Below are 8,549 nucleotides of genomic sequence, written 5' to 3' on the forward strand. Positions count from 1 at the left end.
TTTAATATCTTCTTAAATTAATTTAAAAAAAATAGTTAACGATAATTTATGTTATTTTAATATAATAATTTTATTTTAAAATATTAACTATATTATGAAAAATTAAAGGTAAGAGAAATATAAGTAATAAAATAAAAAATTAATTCTAAGGTAAATTAATTATTCTTCCAATATATTAATTAAGTTATTTATGATAGATTAGTTAAGATTATTTATGTTTATTGTAATTACACTTCATGTATGCCCTACTTCCAAACTCCACTCTCTCACACGCATAAACCCTCACTCTCAAACCACATAAACATTCTCTCCACTTTATATCCGCTATTTTCTGTCTCTTCATCCCACCTTAAAATGAACCGTTCAGTTTCCTCACTACTCTTTCTACTTACCATTTCCATCAAATATCAACAAATTACAAAAGCCACCAACTTTAACATCGTCAAGCATTTTGGTGCAAAACCCGACGGCAAGACCGACTCCACCAATGCTTTCCTCGCCGCATGGGACTCTGCCTGCGACTCAATAAAGCCGGCCACTATTTATATTCATCCCGGCGTGTATTTTATTCAAAGGGTTCAGTTTTATGGCCAGAAATGTAAGAGATTTAATGATAGCAATAATAATGAGTACGTCGGAATTGTTATTCGGATAGATGGTGTGCTCTTGGCTCCAACAGATTATAATAATGTGAGTACTGGAAATTGGCTTAAATTTGAAAGGGTTCATCGTCTTTCTATCGTCGGAGGAATTATTCACGGAAAAGGGTCTGGTTTATGGGATTGTAAGGCGATGGCCGCCGCCGGCGACAACTCACCCATTATACGTTGCCCGATCGGAGTTACGGTATGTATATTTTTTCCTAGGAAAAATAAATACTTGTTTTTTTTAAGGAAACCCTTTATTTCTATTTTTATTTAAGGAAACTCTTGATTATCTTTTCATATCTTTCGTGAATGTGTTGCGGTATATAAATATATATTTTTAGAAAGAACTAACATATAAATATATATATTTTTAGAAAGAACAAACATGACTAAGAAAATCCACCTCAAGCTGAAAAGGTGGAGCCACTACTAGCTGTATTAGTGAAACAACCGTCTACATGAAACCCTAATTTTGTGGCATGATGGCAGTTACTAATAAAGAATTTCTAACTTTTTTTTTTTTGGATTTCGACAATAATTTTGATCGGTTATATATACAGACAATGGGTTTTCACGAACGCAAGGATATAACAATAAACGGATTAACATCAATAAATAGCCAATTTTTTCATATTGTATTAAATGGGTGCCATAACGTGAGGATGAAAGGATTAAAGATTATGGCTTAGCCCTAATACTGACGGGATTCATGTCCAACTTTCGTCTAATGTAAGTATACTTCATACGAAGATTGCGACGGGCGATGATTGTATCTCGATCAGTCCAGGTAACTCCAATATCTTGATACACAATATTGTTTGTGGTCGGGCCATGGCATAAGGTATGTTTAATATTTAGTGTTTTTGAAAATGTAGAACATTTTATCGTGTCAAACCAATCAAAAATGGTTATTAAGTAAATATTTTTCTTATTTGAACCATTAATTTTAGTTATGGTTGTCTATATTTAAATTCTTAACTAAAATATGTATATACTTGTAAAGTGTTATTATACTAGTGTTTATTTTTTTGACAATTTAAATTTTTAAAGACATTTGATCTTAACCTTTTCAAAAATATTTTTTTCAAAAATATTTTAAAGATAGTCTTAGTAATCAATTGATTGAAATAAATCGCTTACTTTTTTTTATCAAACATTATTTTGGTATAAAAAAAACTCAAACAATAAATTAAAGTTTCACAAAATAAACATTTTTTTTTTCTAATGGTATAAACTATGATAGAAATGAGAGTAATGTCTTTATGTATTCACTAAAAAACAATTTTGAGTTGACCCTAATTCATGAAAAACTAAAATTTAGTGTTTTGAATGTTGTGAGGTTTTCCTTTACTTAATTTGAGGATATTAATAGATGATATTTCTTGTGGGTTTTTAAAACCCAGTTTTGTATGTTTGATATAACACTTATAAAACAGGTGAAAATTGAATATAGGGAAAATTGAATATAGTGTTTAGGTATGCAAATTGTTTTTCCCACCCCCATATTCCCGTCCCATCCCACTCCTTAATTAACTCAAAAATTACTTATATTTCGTCGCTCTGCACTCCTTAATTAACTCAAAAATTACTTATTTATTCATATTAATTTTATATATTTACCTTTAATCTTATTTATTTTACTTATTTTATTTTATTTAATTATTAAGTTTTTTTTATCATTAAATATAATTAATTAATTAATTTTTAATATTTTTTCTATTTAAAAGATAAAAAATCTAAAAGATATATAATTAATTTTAAATATTATATATTAATAATAAAATTATAATAAATTAATTAAAATAAAATAATAATTTTATATAAAATAAATATTTTAAAAGGTTAAATATGAAATATTTTAATAAAAAGTATTATTAAAAATATTATGCAAATGTTATCGTTTATATTTAATTTGACTAATTATTAATATATAATATATTAAAGAATTTATCTTATTTATTTGTTAAATAATTTTATTTATAAAAAAATTGATTTTTATAAGTATTTTAAAATATATATATATATATATATAATTAATATAATAAAATATTAAATATTTATATTTTAAATAATTATAATATAAAAATAATAATATTTTGTATTTTTAATTAAATAAATAAAGTTAAAAAAACATATTAAAATTTAATTAATTAATTATATTTAATTAAAAAAATTAATAATAAAATAAAATAAGTAATTAAATAAAATAAGAAAGTTAAATATATGAAAATGATAGGGATAAATAAGTAATTTGGGAGTTAATTAAGGAGTGAAGGCTGGGTTGGGAATATAGGAGGGAGTGGGAAAAGCACCTCCCTTAGGGTATAGGCTTTTTTTATCACCGAAGGCATTTTCTCTTTTTCTCCGATGAATTTTACTCTCCTTAAAAATGATTTTTTTCCTAGTGATATATATGAAATATTTATTTTTTTAATTAAAATCTTTGTTATTTGAGTATACTATTGTTATTATCATAAATCAGTGATTCTCTCTAATATTGAAAGGAAAAAAAATTAAGAAGCTTAAAATCAAACATGCTCATTAATTGATCAATTTTTTTTGGATGTAGCATTGGAAGTCTAGGATGGGATGTGGAAGAGCCAGGAGTAGAAAATGTGACCGTTAAGACAGTTACATTATCAGGAACACAAAATGGTTTAAGAATAAAGACATGGGGAAGACCTAGCAATGGTTTTGTTAAAAATGTCATTTTTCAAGATGTCTTCATGTCTAATGTCCACAATCCCATCATCATTAACCAGAATTACTGCCCCCACAATATAAATTGTCCTGGCCAGGTATTATATAATTTACACATTTTCTGAAAACATTATTTTGATTTTTTGATTTTCATTTTGTCACATTTATATTAATTATGTAACAACAGAACTCGGGGATAAAGATCAACAACGTATTGTATAAGAATATATATGGATCATCGGCTACCAAGGTTGGAGTGAGGTTCGGATGTAGCAAAAGTGAGCCTTGTAGTAACTTGAGGACAGAAAATGTAAATCTTACCTACGATGATAAGCCAGTCGGAGATTCATGTGTTAATGCTTTGGGTTCGGGACCAACAACTTCTTGTTTGGTATAGTAGATTTGTAGTGAATGTGTTAACTTCTTCTTAATTATATATGTAGCTAGAAAATTAATAGTGAACCATGTATCATGTATGTGTATTAACTTGTTATTCACAACAATCTATAAACTCTTGTAACTCTTGTGTACCACTTTGCCTTTGGACAAATATAAAGGTCATTTTTGACATTTGTGTTCTATCGTGCTATAGGAAAAAAAAATAGACTTTGTTGTTTTGTTAATAGGGATATAAATAAGTTTGTTAATATTATTGTAAGTCTAGTTTAGAATATGGGGTTAAACTGTAATTAGATACATAATTCTAATGAAGGTATGGACATTTTTTGTTTTAATATAAATGAAATATAAATTCTAACGAAGGTATGGACATTTTTGTGTTTTAATACTATAACTAATTCTAATCAAATATAAATTAATATGAAAAATGTGTTTCTATAAAAAAAAAGAAAAGGAAATGGTTAAGTATTAAATCACTCTATATCTTTTAACCTTTTAGGTTAGATTTTATTTTGCACCTATATTAATACCTTACATTTTGATAGACAAATCATTTTTAAATTGAGGAAATGCTCTCTATTTATTTTTACATTGATATTTTTTTTCTCAATAATTATTCTAATTAATTTTATAAAAAAAAAAAAAAAAATTGTCTATGCAGCCCAATTCTATGTGCCGGGCCTTGAGAAACGAGACTTTAATTTAAGAGAAGTGAGAACTCAATATTTAAAGGGAAAAAAAAAAATAAGCATGAATAATTAATATTATTATGATAGATTAATGTTACAACTTACATGTGAGTCAAGCCACAAAACCGCATGATCTCCCGCCATAATTTAGTCAATCAATTGACTATTTAATTATAATACCTTTTTATTTGATTAATAAAAAGAGAAATGTTATAATTGATCTAAATTGAACAAAATTATTTTAATTAAAGCAATTAAAAATAAATTAAATCAATATATTTTTTTAGAAATGTAAAATATTAGCTAGCCTAGCCTGACAAAATATAATAGTGGCACAATATTACATATTATTACTCTCAAGTCAATATTTTTTTTAAAAATTATTTGATAACAAGAAGCTGAATTTTGCTAGGTGAAAGAAAGTTGGACAATATTTTTTCTTTCGGTCATCATAATTCTCACTAATATAAATTGTCCGTTTCTCTTGACAATATTACTTTTTTTTTTCTCTTGTGCTTGATTATGTTCTTACTTAAAGTACTCTTATTTATACAATCATGACATGAATTATCATGATTTAATTAAATGAAAATATAGCAAGGGGTAAAAGAGACCCTATGAAACTAGACAAAACTCTAAATTATTACTTCATGCCAAGATTCTTGTAAAAACCCTTTTGTTCTTGGAGCTGAATTTTCTTGGCTAAAGAAGATGAAGCACAATCATGTTTGGGCATTGATCCTTTGTTATTTCATCATTCTTTTGCTTTTCTTGCCTTTTTTTATGGTTTGTGCTCAATATTTTCTTAACTTTTCTAGCACATTCTTCAATGTTGACTTTGAAAAAAATGAATACAAAGTTTCTCATAAAATGAGCTTCCTCCACCCAATTTGCACAATCTTCTCACCACAACTTTTAACTAATCCTTAAAATATCTTAAAAAAATGAGACGTTTTTAGTGTCTAACTAGACCGACCCGACTCGAATGTTGGATATTAATGAAGATATATCTCTATGTAACTTTTATTTCTTTTAACTTGTTTTTAATATATTTTAAAATAATATTGAGATGTATAATATTTTAATATAAAAATGACAAAAATTAACGTAACTTAGTTGGTTAGTTATCTTCTATATAAGTTTATAAATTACTATAGTTAAGAGTTCCACTCTTCGGAAAAACATATTATTTATATATTTTTGTTGCTACTTGGTCCTTTGAGGTGGGTGACCATATGGTGATGTTGCGTAACCATTAGACCTGCCTCTAACACAAATACCATCTCCACCTTGGACAAATACCACTCTTATTGAGATTTGTTGAATAAGTTATAAATTTAACAATCTTTACATTGACGAATTTCATATCATTTAGGAAATATACGAGTCGTGCCCATCAATCTCCACATTTACAAAAGTTAAGTCATCAAGAAATAAGTGGGTTCAACACTTCAATCTTCACCTCTGCTCGATTGATTAATGAGCGTATAAGTATGTAGTCCACAAACACACTTAACCATTTAACCAGACAGAGAACTTTCCGCCTAACGGGCTCAAACCCAAGACCTTAGGGTTAATGTTCATCTTTTATTGCCGCTAGGCTAGAAGGAGGATTCAATCTTCACATTTTCTCAAGCATTCACGAGATACATTATTGTACCTCCACTTATGTTAAAAAACATTTTAAAGATAAAATCATAGATTTTATAACACCAAGTAAATTTGGGCAACCACGTTACTTCAGCAACTAGAGACATTTAATGAATCTTCCAAAATTATTATTCATACCCATTGAAATATACAGAAACTAGAAATTAAAAATTCTTTATTATGTCAAAATAATATTTATCCTTGTTTGTCACATAATGAACCTCGTATTCTTTAAGTCCAAAAATCAACTGAAACCAAAATATTGATTAGACCCAAGACAAACTTTTATCGTTTACTTTTTCAAAATTAGATATCTATAGAAATCGAGAACACCCAAGACAAACTTTCATCGTCTACTTCCTCAAAATAAGATATAAAAATGAAAGACCCAATAAAAACTTTTATCGTCTACTTCATAACAAATAATTAGGTATATTTCTCCATCTCTTTTCTCAAGCTCAAGATCTAACAAAGCATTTGTCGTTCATCTTTCCTTGAACGTTGCATACTCAACCAACTTGAACCTCACACTTCTTTTTGAAACAATCAACTTGCAATATACTAGTTTTTGAATATCAAAATGACTAATTATTTAAGAATATCCTTCAAGATTTATTAACTATCTTCAATTGTGTGTACCAATATTTCAAATGATCATCCATATTTCTTTGATAGAGGACGCGAATATCCTTCACTTCTGAATTGACCGGACCTCTCATCTAGCCCATTTTTTATGTTTAAGAATATCATTGAAAGCATCATTTATAGCTTCAATGAGATGACAAATCAATTATCTCCTCCATCTAACTTATGATCAACAAAGCATAGAAAATTAAGTTATAACAAAAGAAATAATAAAATCATCACCTTTGAATTTAACGAGTCTCCCATATAGTCTCATTTTCATGACTAGAAATATCATTAAAGGTCTTATTTATCTTTTTACATTAGAAGATAATACAATGTCTTCTTCTTGGTTCGTTTGAGAATTGCTCTCAAGATGTCTGCACCTCAATTTATAAGTGTCTTTCATTAGTCTTCCTCTTCTTGTTATTTCATTCATATTGTGTGTTAACAAAATATTGTGTCAATCTTTAATCACTTGCCAACTCAATCAACTCAATGCAATCTTGCAATTTGGGCTGAAGGATTGCCCTATCAAAATGTCGACAATGTTGTCATCGATAAACACCTTTTTTTTATAACAACTTTTCATACTTGATAATGTTTTTGTCAAGTGTGAAGCACATAACTTCACTACCGTGTTCATCTTGATTAACTCTTCCAATATGTTTATTCAATACCTATTTTTCAAAGAAAATATCTCCAAACTCATTTTAATTGAGATTTTTTTCACGTCAAAGCCTTCAATAGAGTGAAAAGTTTTGCTCATTTTGATTATCTCTAAGAGTATATCAAAAAAAGATTCAAATAATGTCACTCATGTATGCCAATACAACAATCAGTTATAAAAAAACTTTCAACTAATTTTCAACAAGCATGAAGATGTATCGTTTTCTCCACATTCTTCTAGACAAATCCTATATAGAAAGAATCTAACAAACCATGTATATGATTAGTGCACTTTAATTAACTTATACCTTATAAATTACTATTCTTGGTAGAACCCTTTAGGCATGAACACTCACTTGACAAATTCGCACTATCACTTTACCAGAGATTGCCAAACAAACTCTCCTCACAAGTATTGATACAAATTCAAATCCGACTCTTATACACACATATCAAAAACACACTATCTCAAACAAACCATAAAACCACTCGCTTTAATTAGATTACCATTTACATGTTGCATTAAATGTCTTCTACAATCTATAACATTCAATAAACACTTCACCTTCTTTTTCAACTTTAATTTTCAATCTCCACATTGACGAATATCAAATCACTTAGAAGATAAATTAAAATCTCTATCTTAGAGAAGTTCAAGTCAACCAATACTCAATACATATCAAACAAATCCAAAATTAAAGTTAAACAAAGTTTTAAGAATATAATTAAAATGAAATAAGACTTTTACTTGTAAAATTGGAATCAAATAGGCTTTAAACTCATGTTTTGAAAACAAATGAGACTTAAAGAAAAAGTCATGTTGATCGTTATAAAGATTCTTGATTGACTCATTCTTTCTATATTGTATCATCCTATAATATATATGGAGACATTTACATTCTTTCATTTTTTATATTTTAATAGATTATATGTCCCAAATTAAAATAAGTCAAAAGAATAAACCTCACATTCTTTATTCTGGCGTCGTTGCTTACACGACGACTTTTCATTACCAACGCACATTGGCGCTTCGAGAAGAACAAAAGACGCATTGTCTTCTTCTCTCATCTTCTCAAGACATCGTCACACAAAATTGAGACAACTTTTAACGACCGCTCACATTTCCTTAGCATCTGAAGATTTCAACTCAAATTTTTACAACAGATAGTTT

The 8,549-nt window shown here is 27.7% G+C and overlaps 1 pseudogene; it reads left to right on the top strand.

Annotated features, from left to right (window-relative positions):
• The first annotated feature begins 354 nt into the window (after positions 1–354).
• LOC124917069 lies at positions 355–3,744 on the top strand (annotated as a pseudogene).
• Positions 3,745–8,549: the final 4,805 nt, after the last annotated feature.

Source organism: Impatiens glandulifera, unplaced genomic scaffold (genome assembly GCF_907164915.1).
Source record: "Impatiens glandulifera unplaced genomic scaffold, dImpGla2.1, whole genome shotgun sequence".
Lineage (NCBI taxonomy): Eukaryota > Viridiplantae > Streptophyta > Magnoliopsida > Ericales > Balsaminaceae > Impatiens > Impatiens glandulifera.